General features: G+C 36.4%; 1 pseudogene across 1 annotated transcript; it reads right to left on the bottom strand.

Annotated features, from left to right (window-relative positions):
• Positions 1 to 247: 247 nt before the first annotated feature.
• LOC106799469 (2-keto-3-deoxy-L-rhamnonate aldolase-like) lies at positions 248 to 14,253 on the bottom strand (annotated as a pseudogene). The gene is made up of 2 exons (XR_005892214.1): positions 10,028 to 14,253; positions 248 to 486 (listed from the first exon to the last, which is right to left on the bottom strand). The product of XR_005892214.1 is annotated as a 2-keto-3-deoxy-L-rhamnonate aldolase-like (transcript).
• Positions 14,254 to 18,045: the final 3,792 nt, after the last annotated feature.

Genomic DNA, 18,045 nt, shown 5'->3' with positions numbered 1-18,045 from the left:
AAAGTCTTGTTAAACTAAAAATGTTACATCAACTCAATTTATCAATGACAAGGAAATATAGAATGCATGGACCAAAAATTTAAATAAAGAATGTAAACAACTTGCAATGACCCCCGACACCATTACATGGAACACAAAGACTTTAATGTAGAAAGATTCACTTTTACTCTTTATAAAACTCTTGAAATTAATTTAATTAACGGAAATATGTATAAATTTTTCATGAATATAAGTGTGTCAAATAAACTTCACCCATAAAAGGTCCTCAAAATATATAACATAAAGTGTACATGTGTTCCAAGGCCATCATCAAAGCATCATAAACAAATCTCGAAACAAATCTCGAGGATCCCATTAAGGGAAATAATACAACATAAAACCAAAATCATATCTAAACCATAAGTTGATCCTCACTAAGACAAAGCATAAATAAATGACTGAGGGTTAGATCTCGCCCCTAAGTCTATCACCACGTCCACCTCAACCCTGAGTGACATGTTCCTTAGAAGTTACAGCATAATCTATTCTCGTATCAAATAACACAATCATCACAGTTCAACAGAAAATACAAGGGTAAACTCATTTTGAAAGAATACATCATGTAATTGAAAACAACATAAGATCGCCATTTCACAAGATACATAGAAAATCCTTCACATTCCCAATATCAATGTAATTATACAACTCGTCAAGTAACACGCCATTCTCAAATCACAAATATCAATGCATGTGTCTAACTATCATGTTATATCATACTAACTCTTTACTCCTGGAAGATTTCACCTTTGAGTTATTAACACAAGTACATCCCTTAACATAGTTGTACTCTATGATCTTACTATTTGAGAGACTTAAATTAACCCTATGGAAGAGTATGGTTTTATCGAAAATGGATGAGCACGAGTTGTGGCTTACCTCGATAAGGCTTGCAAAGACATTAACCTATCTAATCCACTCATCTATTCTATAGGCTCATTTGATATTAGCCACCATGAAAACCTTTATCACTAGGTTGAGTGCCCATCGACTACTCGCAACTCACGTGCCTACTCACATGAAATGGTATTTGTGACACCCTAAAATATGTCTAATTATAAATCGAGGTTTAATTGTATTTATCCTGTTATTTGATTATATGATTGAATTGAATGAGTTGAGGTATGGTGTGAATTAGTCATGTGTGATTTGCTTGATGTGGATGTTGAGTTATGTGGAGTTTTATTGACCCAAGTTGAAATTATGAAATTTCAAATCTCACCTAAACTTATTCGGGTAAAATCACAATCCTGGATTCGTTAACCGTTGGAGCGTCTTCTAATTTTGACTGTAGGTTCCTAATACATGTCCCAATAGTCTGACCGATGGGATTTTTAAAATAACAAATTTTGACCTCTCGCTAAGCGCAATTCCAACTCGAGAGGGAACTGCATTGAGCGAGAATTATTGCGCTTAGCGCAAGAGGAATTGCGCTCAGCGCGAATTGTCACGCTCAACGCAAATTCCAACCCAAGAGGGAATTGCACTGAGCGAGAATTGTCACGCTTAGCGCCAAAAGTGGACTCCCACTTAGTGAGACGAGCACGCTAAGCGAGATCTACAAATTATAAATATGTTCTTCAGTGTGAAAAACACAATTTTTTTCACTCTCATCATCTCCAAACACCCACCCAAACCCAAACACCTTCTTCTCCGCCACCCACCACGACCACCGGTAGCCACCACGAGCCGTCATAGCTTGCCGCCGAACCACCTCAAGGATTCAGAGCGGAATCCTCAGAATCCACCTCAAGGATTTAGTGGAGAAAAACCCATCAATCCTTTCTTTTGTAGCTTTTCTGAGGTAATCTTGACTTCTAAGTTTTTCTCTTAGCTAGTTTGAGTTTATCTTAGTGTCTCTTGTGTTTTGTGTATTGTAATAAGGTGTTTTTACACTTCCTTTGTAGAACCCTTGAAAATGAAATGTTGTAAAAGTTATCTTTTTATAAAATTGATGTTATTTTTGTGACCTTCACTGAACCCCGGTCACATTGGCGTGATCAAAATTTCAAAATGATGTCTCCTTTTAGTAGAATCTGAAACACCCCCTTAGTCCTTTATGTTGTCATTAACATTGTTTCTGAAATCTATACTAAATTTCCTTCAATTTGGTATATAGAACCTTGTGTTTGGACTGACAAACAAGAACGAGAGAGGTCTCTAAGCGACACAAAAAGGAATTGATGTAGAGATCACGATAGGTGAGGGGAGTTTATTATAATTTACGGCTTTTGATACCATAGTTGGGGTCATGGAACCTAACTATGGGGATGTATGTCTGTCCCTGTTGCATGCTGGTTTTCAAGAAAAATAATGTTTTGATTAATGGGATGTGATATGTCTATCATTGATAAATGACATTATTCTTTTTATTAAACTTGTGTTGTCTGAAGACTTGGGAAGTGTGAATCTCAAGCATGAACTGTATATGTATGTATATGCGGAATGTGATTTAATGATGATATTATTATTGATATTAACTAATATGAGATTATGTTGTTATTGATGATTATGTTGATATGAGATGATGTTGTTATTGTTGGCAATGTCATTGAGACGAGATGATGATGATGATGAGAATGATATTGAGATGATGTTGATGTTGAGAATGACATTGAGATGAGACAATGTTGATGTTGATAATGACATTGAGATGAGATGTTAATGATGTTGAAAATGTCATTGTGATGATGTATGTTGTGTATGTACATGGGGGGTGCAATGACCATATTAGCTATCCCTGGTTGGGAAAATAGAGTGGTTAAAGAGTTTTAAGCATCTCTGGAGGGGGATGACTTAGAATCTTTAATTATCCACGGTCAGTGTATTGATGGAGTCCACGTTTCATACTTCATATTGCATGGAAATAGTATAAAATTTGTCAGTAAGTATTTGTAGCTTCTCATGAGGAGGAATACTTGTAATTGGGGACATGTCACTCGGTTTGGAACTCCCTTGAGACTCAGGCTGATCACCGTGAGGGAAGGAGTTGCCTATGCACGACAGGGTGACCTCGACTCTTATTGCCTAGTTTTTCTAAGTGAGAGTGTCGTGTGGACACGCTTAGGCTATTTCCTTGATGAATGGTACCACATTGCATTTGAGAGTTGAGGTCAGGTGCATGCATCATACTAAGCATGATTGATTGGAATTATGGATGGATGATGACTACTTGTTAAGTGTATGTTGAACTAATGAATGTTTGTGTATGTTTATGGTATTTGTTAATGTTTTCTTACTAATTATGGTTCTTTGATTTTTGTATTAATTTCTTTTATAATAAACCCACCCTTGTAACTTTTGTACCGTGTGGTTAGTACCTGTGATGATCATAAACCTTTGTTCGTAGGAGCAGAATGACAACAGTAGAGTACGTGAAGTGAGATTCTTTTGTGGAGTTGCCAAATTGACGTGATGACATTGTGATTATTTTGGGAGATAGTTGTGTTTTATTAATCAACTCCTTCATAGTTGGTTCCATGATTATTTTTTTGAATTGAGGATGTAAATCACATATTTAATTATGTATGAACAAATTTACTTTCCATTATGTGAATGATGTGTACTGAGTTACTATATATATATATATATATATATATATATATATATATATATATATATATATATATACCATTTAAGTAATGGTACATTGTTTGCTGAATATATATCGTGAAAATTTTATTTTTATAAGCAAATTAACAGAGTTTTAAATTAAAAATTAAAATTTTCGCAGTTTAGAGTGGTGATATCATAACAACGAGACGGGTCGTTACAATATTCACCAATGCATGTATGATCATTTAAATCAATATCATACGTCATCACACATGCATTCATTAATATCAACACCATAAGAGGTTATAATATCATAGATTCACCATTCATATGCTCATCGTGCTCATGAACTCACCTATCAATAAGCATAGCTAGACATTTGAACACTTTGAATTCTTGCAAACAACTCACCAAAACTCATATGGATGTAAATCTCATGATCTCACATAAAGTCAACTCTAATTATAAAACAACATCATCTCAACCACATCTCATATCATCATCAATAAATCAACCAACACAATCCAAAACATTCATCAATCATCATAGTTATCTCATTATCAATATAATATTCTCAACAACAACATGATAAATAAAGATATACTAACTCAAGCAAGTTGTTCATTGTCTCATTTGAAAGCACGAGGAATATCTCCAACTTTTATGTTTTCCTATAAGCCTAGTATAGAAGCATATTATGCCTAAAATTACAATCCATATGAAGCTTTTACTTATTATCGACAACTTGACCATTGTTCACTAATTTAATCATGTCTAAAGTCATACACAATATTTTTAAGTGAAACCAAAGCCATTAGTTAGCTAACATCTAGAGCTACAACTTTCTTGAAGATCAACAACAACAACAACAACGCCTTATCCCACTAGGTGGGGTCGGCTACATGGATCAACTTCCGCCATAATGTTCTATCAAGTACCATACTTCTATCCAAATCATTAAGTTCGAGATCCTTTTTGATAACCTCTCTTATAGTCTTTTTGGGTCTTCCTCTGCCTCGAATTGTTTGCCTTCTCTCCATCTGGTCTACTCTCCTCACTACAGAGTCTACCGGTCTTCTCTCTACATGCCCAAACCACCTAAGTCTATTTTCCACCATCTTCTCTACAATAGGCGCTACTCCAACCCTCTCTCTAATAGCTTCGTTTCTAATTTTATCCTGTCGAGTCTTACCACACATCCACCGCAACATCCTCATCTCCGCTACACCTACTTTATTCTCATGTTGGCTCTTGACCGCCCAACATTCTGTTCCGTACAAAATCGCCGGTCTTACCGCAGTCCGATAAAACTTTCCCTTTAGCTTGATCGGTACCTTTGCATCACATAACACCCCCGATGCTTTTCTCCATTTCATCCATCCTGCTTGAATGCGATGATTCACATCCCCTTCAATTTCTCCATCATCCTGTATTACAGACCCAAGATATTTAAACCGTGTGACTTGAGGGATAATATGGTCTCCTATTTTCACCTCTGAGTTAGAAACCCTCCTTCTTTTGTTGAACTTACATTCCATATACTCCGATTTGCTTCTGCTTAGGCGAAAGCCATGTGTTTCTAGAGCTCGTCTCCAAGTTTCCAACCTCTCATTCAACTCCTCCCTCGACTCTCCAAGGAGGACTATGTCATCTGCAAAAAGCATGCATCTCGGCGCTATCTCTTGGATTTGTTCCGTGAGGACATCCAGAATTAAGGTAAAAAGGTAGGGGCTAAGGGTTGACCCTTGATGCAAACCAATTGTGATGGGAAAATCGTCTGACTCTCCACCCTGTGTCCTAACACTAGTCGATACCCTATCATACATATCTTGGATAGCTCGAATATATGCAACCCTAACCCCTTTCTTCTCTAGAGCTTTCCACAAAATCTCTCTAGGCACTCTATCATACGCTTTCTCCAAGTCAATAAAAATCAAGTGCAAGTCTTGTTGGTCCATGCGATATTGCTCCATCACCCGCCGTAATAAATAAATCGCTTCCATGGTCGACCTTCCCGGCATGAAACCAAATTGATTCTCAGTAACTTGAGTCTCCTTTCTTAATCTCCGTTCGATCACTCTTCCCATAATTTCATGGTATGACTCATGAGCTTGATTCCCCTATAATTTGCACAATTTTGTATATCCCCTTGTTCTTATAGATTGGCACTAACGTGCTTCTCCTCCATTCCTCCGGCATGCGTTTTGACCTCATAATTTCGTTAAAGAGTTCGGTGAGCCACTCAAGACCTCTATCTCCAAGAGTTTTCCACACTTCAATAGGTATGTTGTCTGGCCCCACCGCCTTACCATTACTCATTCTTTTCAACGCTTCCTTTACTTCCTGTTTCTGAATCCGACGATAGTACTTATAGTTCCGGTCCTCTTCTCTTGTGTCTAGACTGCTAGAGTCATATCCATATCCATCATTAAATAAGTTGTGGAAATACGCCTTCCACCTTTCCTTGATATCTTTTTCATGCACTAAGACTTTGCCTTCTTCATCCTTAACACACTTTACTTGATCCAAATCTCTAGTCTTCCTCTCTCTACCCTTAGCAAGCCTATATATAGATCTTTCTCCGTCCCTGGTTCCTAGAGCTTGGTATAGTCCGTCAAAAGCTTGGGCTCTTGCCTCACTCACCGCCTTTTTGGTTTCATTTCTAGCTATCTTATACTTATCCCAAGTTTCAGAATTTCTACACCTAGACCACTCCTTGAAACACTCCTTTTTTACTCTAACTTTGCTCTGAACATTTTCATTCCACCACCACGATTCTTTACCCCTAAGTCCAAAACCTCTAGATTCACCCAACGTCTCTTTAGCCACTTTAATAATCTCTTGGGACATCTTGTTCCACATATCATTTGCACTTCCTTGTGATTGTCCACACCATCCTCCCATATCTTTTGTTGGAAGATTCCTTGTTTCTCACCCTTCAAGTGCCACCATTTGATCCTTGGTGCTACCATAGGACTTCTTCTCTTTGCCCTATCTCTAATTCTTACATCCATAACCAAAACTCTATGTTGGGTAGTCAAGCTCTCTCCCGGGATAACTTTACAGTTCAAGCAATACTTCCTATCAGACTTCCTGATAAGGAAGAAATCTATCTGAGAACATGTCCCTCCACTTTTGTAAGTGATAAGATGTTCCTCTCTTTTCTTAAACCATGTATTGGCTATAGAAAGATTCAAAGCCTCCGAAAACTCCAAGATGGATTTACCCTCCCCATTCATTTCCCCTAGGCCAAAACCCCCATGCACCCCCTCAAAACCTCTAGCCACGCTACCTACATGTCCATTGAGATCCCCTCCTAGGAAAACTTTCTCTCCTTGGGGTATATCCTGAAGTACCCCTTCTAGATCCTCCCAAAATTTTACCTTAAAGTGTTCTGCTAACCCAACCTGAGGTGCGTACCCACTAATAACATTAAAGGTGTCCTGTCCCACTACCAATTTTAAGACTATGATACGATCTCCTACTCTTCTTACATCCACGACATCCTTCTTCTACTCCTTGTCCACAATAATCCCTACCCCATTTCTTGATCTGATTTTTCCCGTATACCACAACTTAAATCCCGAGTTGTCTAATTCTTTCGCTTTTTCACCTGTCCACTTAGTTTCTTGTAAGCACATAAAATTGATCTTCCTCCTCACCATAACATCCACTATTTCCATAGATTTTCCAGTAAGTGTGCCTATATTCCATGTACCAAAGCGAATCCTCCTGTCATGAACTAGCTTCTTTACCCACACCCGTTCACGAAAATGTGGGAACCCTTGCTTACTTTTCACTACATCCGGGCGGCGATGCAGCGGCCCTTGCTCTTTTGACACTGTACTCGAGCCATACAGCACGTTGCTTCCGGGCAACGACCTAGCATTCACATAATTACGTAATTGATCCATGTCATAGAGATTCGACAAAGTTTAACGTTGGTTGTCGAAAGCCTAACACAACCCTCTCCTTTTATCCGGGCTTGGAACCGGCTAAGAATAGCAAAGCTACCCTAGGTAATCTATTTTGGTCATTGTAATCAATTACAACTCATTGTAATCTATTACAATAGAGCTTGGGTAAACAAAATAGTCCTTGGGCTCAAATTAATCAATTACAAACCTATGTAATCGATTACAATCAGCTCAGAATTCAAAATCAACCTCTGAAGCTCATTTTAATCAATTACACATGATTTAATTTATTATAATGATTCAAACTGCATACAGTTACGATTTTTAAGCCAAAACATCATCTTTCATCAAAACAAAAATCATTCATTTCAATCCAAAATATTCAACAATGGATTTATGCTTCCACAAAACATTTTCTAACATTTCAAAACATCCATAATAAGAAAGAAGCGAGTTCCCCTTACCTATCAACTCAATGAGTTAGCTTTGGAATGAAGCAAATGAATAAGGGAGAGACTTTGGGTCCAAAATGAAAGTTTCCCTTCACTCCTACAACGGTTCTACATCATCCATACCATCCCAAACCCCAAAATCAATAGAAAACACATTAAAACCTTTTAAATGAACACTTTCATGGAGTTTAGAAGGGTGTTTATGGGGAAAAATGAGAATGAACACAAAGAGAGGAAGAAAGGGGTTTATCTCACCTAGGGATAGCCAACAAACATTAGAAGGGGAGAAAAGGAGCTCCCTTTTTGCACAACACCAAAGTTCTAAGCTTCTTCAATGGTGGTTTTTTGGAGAAGAGGAAGTGAGCAGAAAATGATGAGTTTTTTTTTGTGAAAAGTTTCTAAATTTAAGGGTTTATTAGAGGTTTTTGGTGACTATTTAGTTTCTCTCTCTATACCTTAGCTTCTACTAAGCACACCTACCTCTCTCATAAATCAAAAGTCCATCCTTTTAGGCCTAAACACACCAAAACTACCTAATACACATAAAACACATGTTCAACATCACTAATTCATCAATTAATTAATTCATTCAAGCACTTAACTTAAATTCAATTTCTCTTGTAATTTAATTAAATCGGTTGAACAATCAATAAATAAAACACAATGTTACAATTATTAGCCTAGTCTTTTGTGGGAACGCATGGTTCCTTAAATATCTAGCTTGCAACAATTCTTTTAATAGGTTGATGCTTCTACGTTATCTATATGCCAAAGGCCAAAATGAATAACATATTTAATCAAAATGATATTTTGATTCTTGAAAGATTTCGAATTAGTCACATTAATCCTTATGGATATAAGAGAATTTCTACCATGCTATCATTAATTTGAGAGATTGATACAATTGATTTTTCAACCAATAAAAATTAGTTGTATTATTGTATTGTTATTTTAAAATTTAATGCTAATTTGAAGAAAAAAACTTTAATTTTTTTTTTAAAAAAAATCGTTAACAAAAGATTAGTTTAAAGAAAAAAAAAAGTAAGGGTATGCCAATTAGCATAATAACAAGAAACATAATATGACAACAAATCAATAATTTGACAACAAATCAAGAAAGTGATAAAAAAAAAATCACAAGTTTTTGCTTGTTATTATACTAATTGACATATCTTTACTTTTTGTTGCATTAAATTAATTTGTTGTTACCAATTTTTTTTTTAAATTTAAGTTTTTTTCTTTCAAATTATCATTAAATTTTAAAATAATAATATAATAATACAGCTTGATTTCAATTGGTTGAAAAATCAACTTTATCAATACCCCAAATTAAGAGGCACAATAGAAACTCTCATAAATAGAAACCACAAATTTTGTTCTTTAAAAATGAAAATGTTGATTAGTTTTTGTCCTTTAGAGTGCCTAAATCGGCATTTTAGTCTTTCAAAGACAAAAATGTTGAGATCCATCTTTCTAAAACTAATGTGACAAACTTCAAATCTTTTAGGAACCAAAATAATGATTCATTCAATAAACAAACTGAAAAGAACACAAACCACTCCAACTAAAAAAGCAAAGAAACGTAAAAAAAATAGTCTTTTGATGGCATCTACTAGTCACTAGACTATGTGCATCTTTATTTCAAGTTTTCTTTTTAAACATGATATATTTCAATTGCGACGATGTCTTGCATGAGAAATTTTCTCACGGTGCGTCGGATATATTAATTTCAAATTTAATGGTTGAGATTTTTCTATTTTTTTCTATTTTACTTTTATTGTCTTTTCCGATTTGGCCCTTACCTCATCTGCTACCCCCACCCATTTTTCACTCTCACTCATGCTGTGCACAAGGAACCCAGTTGACACTATTAACTTCACAAAATCACACATCAAAGCCAGATTAACATGTCAAAGACCACGATTTGAATTCAAATGGCTATTTATAACTTGTTCATATTCCGTATGATACAAAATAAGGTTATAATGGTTGGCTGGAATTGGAAATTATTGGGACTTGGCCGTGTAAAATGATGCAAAGCAAAGAAAGGGGGAGAACATGACGTACCACTGTGACCTCCGCGGCAGACCACCTTGCACTGTCGTCAGAGGTGATTTTTGGCAGCGACATCTTGTTTATTTTCTTTTCTTCTCCACCTTGCCCTCCAATCATCACGCACCACCACGGGAAGCATTTTCTGACAACTTTTCTCTTTTCTTTCTCTCTTTCCTCCTTTTGTTTTTCATTTTCATCTTCTATCTTACCCCAGAACCACAGATGGCACCACACGACCATACCACCATGCACCACCACCTTATCTCTCGCTCCCAAACCTCTGATGGCAACCAACTCTGCCGTTTTGGTAGAGAAGAGAGGAAAGAGAAATGGGGAAAGAGGGGAAGGAAGAGAAAAAGTAAAAGGGTATAACGGGAAAAAATTAAAGTAAAAAGACAAAAAAATAGAAGAAAAAACCGCAGCCATAGATCTTCAAATTAAGTAATCCGACAGACACAAATCACTTTCGCACCGTGCGAAACGTGTTTCGCTTCGCATGCAAGACACCGTCTTCAATTGAACTTTCACTCTATTTGATTGAATGGAAAATCAATTGACAAAAGCTCAAGCAGAGGGGTGTCTTTCCAAGTGCAAAGATAAGGCCAAAGTGTTATCTCAAGATTCAAGCAACCAAACATGAATAATCTCTAAGGTCAGTTTCAATTGTCATGTAAAAGACTGAAATCATCATCACGAGCAACAAAGGTTAACACTTAATCACATCAGCAAAAAATTCATTAAGATGGCCCAAGCAATCGATTACCATATCACATCATGAGACATAATGCATTTCAATAGCAATTAATACCTGACAGATTTCTTTTTGTTCCAAATTAAGGTATTTGGAGCTGCACATGTAAAGAGTAATCATGACAGGGGAAATTACAAAACACACACCATCATCGTATTACAGAATGTATTTACAGCAAAACCAAGAGCACAATTACACATCAGAGAAAAAAAAAGCTAGATCAGTTTATAATTTCTTCCATCTAACCACAGGAGGCTTAGCTTGTTTGAAGGAGTGACTTGACTACTGTAATTGTAACCTTCTTGTTTGATGTTTCGCAAAGCCATATAGCAACTATTTCTGTTGGAGAAGAAACAAGAGAACACTACAAAACAGCAACTTTGAATTATTTTGGTTCCTTCTACCCAATCACCATGACAAATGGACCAAATTAGACCACAAATATCATAACATGTCTTTTTTAACAATTGAGATACAGAGAACACCAATAACCAGAGAACTATGAATTACAGTCATACATGGGTCCAAGAGGTAATTTATATGGTTATATGAAAAACCCAAAACAAATAGGAAGTTCAATACTTCAATATTACGAATGCCACAGAATAGCACCAAGTTGAAAGTTGAGTCTCCCATAATTTATGTTTTAACAGATCAAATAACCATAACTCTATGTAATCATGCATCAACAAAGCTGTACAAACCCGGTCTACTATCTAGAAACTGGAATCCCTATTATGCCATCTAATTCAATAAACACAACCTCCCATGCATTTATCTGCAAGTCAATCCAACCCATGCCTACTCATCCCATTGATCAAGGCTACCCATATTATTCAAAGAATAGCCTTTAAAATGTTTTCAGTTGGTAGTGCCTAAAGTCTTAAATTGCAGTTGCAGTCATAGTTGTAATCATGTGGTTACTGATATATGGTAAACGTGGTTAATGCAATCCCAAAGACCACCAAAACGATGATACTGCAGTTGCACACACCACAATTTATAACCTTCGTAGTGTTTATACAAGGCACACATTCAATGAGGCATATAAGCTGGCAAACAGTGCATGTGACACCAAATCAAGCCAAATCATTATAGGAGTACAAGCATATGCATGAGATCATAGAATTTCAACAGCAACATGTATTATGAATTCCCCCACATACCCAGATGAAAATAGAAAGGCAAAACATCATTATCATCAGCAATTTTGAATTATTTTGGTCTCTTCTAACCCAATCCCCATGACAAATGAACCAAATTAAACAACAAATAACAAAACATAATGTCTTGTTTAAAGAATGAGACACATACTACACAAAAAACAGAGCAACTACTACTAAGAACAATCATTTACGGGTCAAAGAGGCAATTTATATGGTCATCATAAGAACCCAAATGAAAAAAATAATAATAATAGGGAAGTATGTCCAATGTTAAAAATGAGATTGAGACAGAATAACACCTAAGAGCTGAGACTCCCATAATTTATGTCTAACAGATCAAACAAAAACAACTCTCCATGTAATTATGCCATAGAAAAACAGTACAAACCTGTTCTAAAATCTAGACAGCCAGAACTCCTATGCTGACATCTAAATCAATAAGTGCAACCTATCATACTTCTATCTGCATATCAATCCAATTCATGTTTACTCATCCCATTGAGCAAAACAATCTCATTCATAAAACATCCTCACAAATATTTTCAGTTGATAGTATCCAAGGTTTTAAATTACAGTTGCAATCAGAGTCATGGTTACTGAAATTTCAGGCACATGCAGCTAATACAGCCGCAAAAACTTCCAGAACTACAAACAATGGTCATGGATCCCAAATTCAAAGCCATTGTAGTGTCAGACACAGCATGCAGATTCATTGAGGCATATAAGATTAGATGGTATGCACTGCAAATGATACCAAATCTAGCTAGAAGACATTAGTGTTTGCCTTAAGATATTAAAATTTCAAATGTATATATCAAATTCCCTAACATGAAAAATAGAGAAGCCAAAACCCTGTACTCATCAGCACCCTCTATACAACATAGATTTTGTTCCACAAATAAACATCAAAGCTTTAGGTGAAATCGGCTATATGAATCATATGACTGGTCAAGTCAGCTACATGGATCATACCACTAGTAAAGTTGCCTAGATGGATTCTGTTGCACATATAACAAACACAAAATATGGAATCAAAGATTCATTTTCATTTAAAATATCAAAAGCACATAAACCAACAACCACATCACCTAATTTACAAAAAATCTAATTATTTTTTTAAAAAAACACCTCTCATTCATTCACTCACTCCAGTACTTCTCATCACCCTCTTTCTCCTCCCCCTCATCACTCTCCGACCCATCCCCGCCCATCTTGAACCGCGTCACATCCTCCACCGCTGCGCTCCGGAACAGCCCCACGTCTACGGCGCCACTCACCATGTGATACCCACGCGACCTCAAATCCCTCGCCCCATCATACACCGTGGCGAAACCTGCGAGATAAGCCCCAATCTCAACGTCGTCGTTTCGGCTCTCCAACACCTTGTTCTCAGCATCCTTCAAAACCTCCCTCACTTTCTTGTTCCCTGGGTCCCACAAGTACCCTAAACTCGCGCTCAGATCCAACGGCCCATCTGCACGCAGTCTACGCCATCAACGGCGGCGATCGCGCCAGTGTTCGCCACTCCCTCCTCGGACTCCACCTGGCACATGATAAGAAGCTCGTCGAGGTAATTACCGAGATACTCGTCGTCCAGGCCGTACTTGGAGGCCCGGACGATGGGATGGGCCGCGCCGCGGAGCCCGGTGGGGGGAAAGCGGCAGTAGGAGACTGCGTCCTGGGCGGATAATGGGGATTCGATCATGGGGAACATGAGGCCCTGCGGGCCGAGGTCGAGGGCTTTCTTGGCCCAGGCGGCGGTGGATTCAGGGACGCGGAGGATGGCGGCGGTGTTCGCGGCGGCGAGGGCGTGAAGGCAGGGAAGGGCGTCGCGGATGCCACCGGGGCCGTGCTCCATGTCGACGACGACGAAGTCATAGCCGGCGTGGCCCGCGATCTCGGCGAGGGTGGGGGAGAAGGAGAGGAGGAAGAGACCATAGAGGGTCTCGCCGTTGCGGAGGCGGGACTTGAGGTTTAGGGGGGAGGATGGAGAGGTAGCGGCGGAGGAGGAGGAGGGGGTGGATTTGGGAATGGGGGGGTTTGGATTAGGGGAAATGGTTAGGGGTTTGGAGAGATGGAATGGGTGGGGATTGGAAGTGGATAGGGCGAGAGAATGGGGTTTGGGTTTGGGGAGAAGCGAAGAGAAAGGGGTGAGTGTTGTTCTTCGGGTTGGGGGAGCTCCGATGGTGCTTGTGGTTATGCTCCCCATTTTCTTAGTTGCATCTACTACTATTCAGTATTCACCTCACTCTCTCGACTACTCCACTGAAGTGATGGTGGTGTCTCACTGTTTTTGCGTTTCTCAGATTTGTTTCTGTTTTTCTTTCAATGACCGTTATAATGTTTTATTATTTTTTAGTTATTTTCTATCTTTTAAAAAAATTATTTTAATCATTTATCTTATTTAAAAAAATTTAAATAATATATTATCTTTTAAAAAAATTACTTTAATAACTTATTTTATTTAAAAAGTTCAAAATCATCTTTTAACTATTAAAATATATTTAACTTTATCCTTTAAATAATACTTAGGTAAAAGAATGTTTTAAATATATTTAAATAGTTGATAGAATATTTTAAATAAAATAAATGATTAAAGTAAATCTTTAAGAAAATAAAATACAACTTTGAAAAAATAAATAAAATAAATGATGAAATTAATTTTTTAAAAGATAAAGATTCAAATTGAACAAAAACAAATAAGATAAAGGACAAAAATAATTATTTAACTTTTTTTCAAGGTTGTTTGTTCGTTTTGTTAATTTTAGGTCTAATTATACAATTGATTCTCTAATTATAATTAAAAGTTCAATCAAATCTTTTAATTATTAAAAATTCTACAATTATATTATTTTGTTAGTTTCATTAGTTTGATTAACATAAATAAACATTTGTACATCAACTGCCAATATAACCGATGTAAAAAAAAAAAATTAATGCAATCATTGTAAAAATGACATCCTTGTCAAGATTTGAGGCTATGTAAATAAATATTTTTACATCGGTTGTCAATATAACCAATGTAAAAAGACAATTTAACATCAATTATTAATATAATTGATGTAAAAATTGTTTATTTACAAATTTTTTATCAATCCAACTAACTAAGCCGATAGAAAGGGCATAATTATAGTATTTTAAACAATTAAAGAACTTAGTTGTACATGCATAAGAGTACAGCGGTAACTTTCTCCTTATTCTGATGTGGTGACTGCTTGTTCTCTTCGTCGTGAACTCCTCATCTCTTGTGGCAAGGGTATTTATATAGGCACTCTGATGTTCAAGTTAGAATTCCCCCCGATATAATAAATAAGAGTAATAAATGATAATGAATAGTGTAATGTTAAATCAAGAATCTCACCCTTTAATCATACCCTTTTGGGGGTTGTGTCCCTTATACATACACTAACTAATTTTTTTAAAAATTAGAAGACTCAATTGAACCCTTAAATATAATTAAAGAACCAATTATATAATTAAGCCTTAACTTTATGATTCGTCATGTGTTCATTTGGTACTCAAAGAGTGTTAGAGGGGGGATTGGAATTATCTTTGTCATGGAATTTAACATTAAAGTTGATTGAATACATCTTGTTGACTCAATATTTTTAAATATTAATTTATCGTATTCTAAATAAAATAAACTAAATAATTAATAAATATGTTCCTAGCATGGATCTTAATCACATGTTTCTACTTTACTCAATAAGTTAAATTTCAACTTGATTAATTTGATATTTAAATATTATGTATTTATTTTAATGCTATATATTATTAAACTGTAAATCTATTATATATATCCAATCAATGGAGCTTAGTTGGCGACACATGCTGAGATTATGTGAGAGGACCTGAGATAAACTTGGAACTCATCTCTGTTAGACAAATGGTCTCAGTTATCTTAAGAAGGGGGGCTTGAATTAAGATACAAAGACTATTCCCCGATTAAAATTTCGCTCTCTCTTTTTAGATTGACAATGCACCCTTAACATGAATTACTCAAAAGACAATTCAGAATAAACTTCTTTAAAGCAAAAGATAAATGGCAATAAATAAAAGAAGTTTAAGGGAAGAGAGAAATGCAAACTGATTTATACTAGTTTGGCCACTTCCCGTGCCTACGTCCAGTCCTCAAGCAACCCACTTGAGATTTTTCACTCTCTTTGTAAAAATACTTTTACAAAGTCTGAACCACATAGGGACAACCCTTCCCTTGTGTTCAGGAATCCTTTACAACAAGAGACCCTCGGTCTCTTAATCCCTTTTTAGAAGTAAGAAGAAGAGAAGAAGAAATCTCTCTTGAAAGAGATAGATTGTACAATGAAGATCAATCAAAATTCCTTATTGAATATGCAAGTGTTTGGCCAAGGAATCTTTTTGAGAGGATGATACATTTCAGTTCAGAAAAACTCTTTTAATCTTTTGAGAGGATAAAACTTTTTGGGCAATGAAAACTCTCTCTTTATTCGTGTTTCCAAGTCACATATAAATAGACCTTTGATGGTCATTCATAAATCATTTGAATTGATGTGACTCTTGGAAGTTATTTTATGAAAAACTCCTCTGGTAATCGATTACAAGATTTGTGTAATTGATTACAGGCTTTAAAATTTGAATTAAAACGTTTATTAACTGCTGGCAATCGATTACCATCCATGTGTAATCGATTACACAGTGTAAAATTTGAATTCAAATTTTAATAGCTGTTATAAACCATTTTTGGCCACTGGTAATCGATTACATCCTCTGTTAATCGATTACCAAAGCGTAAATCTCTTGAAAAAGACTTTTTAACTTAAATTTCTTGGCCAAACCTTTTGCTATTTCAATTAGGAATTCCCTTCCTAAAATACTAGAGATCTTCTTGATGTTGTATCTTGTATTCTTGAATCATTGTCTTGAATTAAACTTGAGAAGCGCATTTTCATCAAATCATCACGATCATCATCAAAACATCAAAGACAAAGGAAGGCTTTGCTTCTACAATCTCCCCCTTTTTGATGATGACAATTTAGTTCCTGAAATCAAGATACAAGTAATGTATATGAATGATATATTGCGTTCACTCCCCCTATGTTTTGGAATTGATGATCACTTGATTTCTAAGCTTTTTCTAAGCTTCTCTACCACTCCATTTCTCTCCCCCTTTGGCAACATCAAAAAGCCAAAGTTTGTGGGAATCAATATCAGATAATATAGGACAAAGATCAATCATAAGTTGTAACCAAACATAAGCAAATCATTAAGAAGTCATAACCAAAATATAATCCAAACAGTCATAATTCAAAACCACATAAATAAAGTGCAGAAAATAATAACCTAAATATCATAGCCAAAATACACGACTTATAAGAAAAAGAAAAAGAAAATTATAAACTAAACTCTAAGAAGGTAGAGGTGGTGGTGGAAGATCGAAGCTCTGACGAATATAACCCACATCTTCTTCAAGTTATGTGAGACGGATATCCATTCCGGCAAAGCGATTATCCAAAGAATTAAAACGTTCACCAACATAAGTACGAAGACCCCGTAACTCGGAAAGAACTTCAGTCATAAGGGCTGAATCATCTCGCTGAGGAGGAGGAGAAGGAGTACACTCATCTTGTGGAGGAAGTGCATCTTTCTTCAGCCATTGACCATTACGATCCTTACGGTATCCAAATGAAGTGACTGCACCAGCACCTATAGCAAAGGAATGCTTGACTTGAACAAAAGGTTCATCATCAAGCGGAATTTGAAAATAACGGAGAAACAGAGTGACCAATTGAGGGTAAGGGAGAGGTGCATTAGCCCGTAATGCCTTATGCATTCGATACCGAACCAAGTGAGCCCAATCGATCTGACGACCGGTAAGGAAAGCCCACATCAAAATCAAGTCCTCCTCAGAGGCTTGAGCCAAATTTGAAGACCGGGGAAGCAAAATTCTAACAATAATATAGTGCATGATGCGATTATCAAAGGTCAATGATCCGGCCAGCAATCTACCGATCATTTCAGCCTGGTCATTACAAACCATACGGCGAGCATCATGACTAGAATAATCAAATTTCTAGTCATCAACAATGGTGCCCTCAAAAGGTGCACCTTGACTGGGTAATTTTGTCAAAGAAAAG

This window comes from Glycine max, chromosome 7 (genome assembly GCF_000004515.6).
Source record: "Glycine max cultivar Williams 82 chromosome 7, Glycine_max_v4.0, whole genome shotgun sequence".
Taxonomy (NCBI): Eukaryota; Viridiplantae; Streptophyta; class Magnoliopsida; order Fabales; family Fabaceae; genus Glycine; species Glycine max.
Note: the sequence above shows the minus strand (reverse complement) of the source record. Positions and strands in the feature narration are given on the sequence as shown.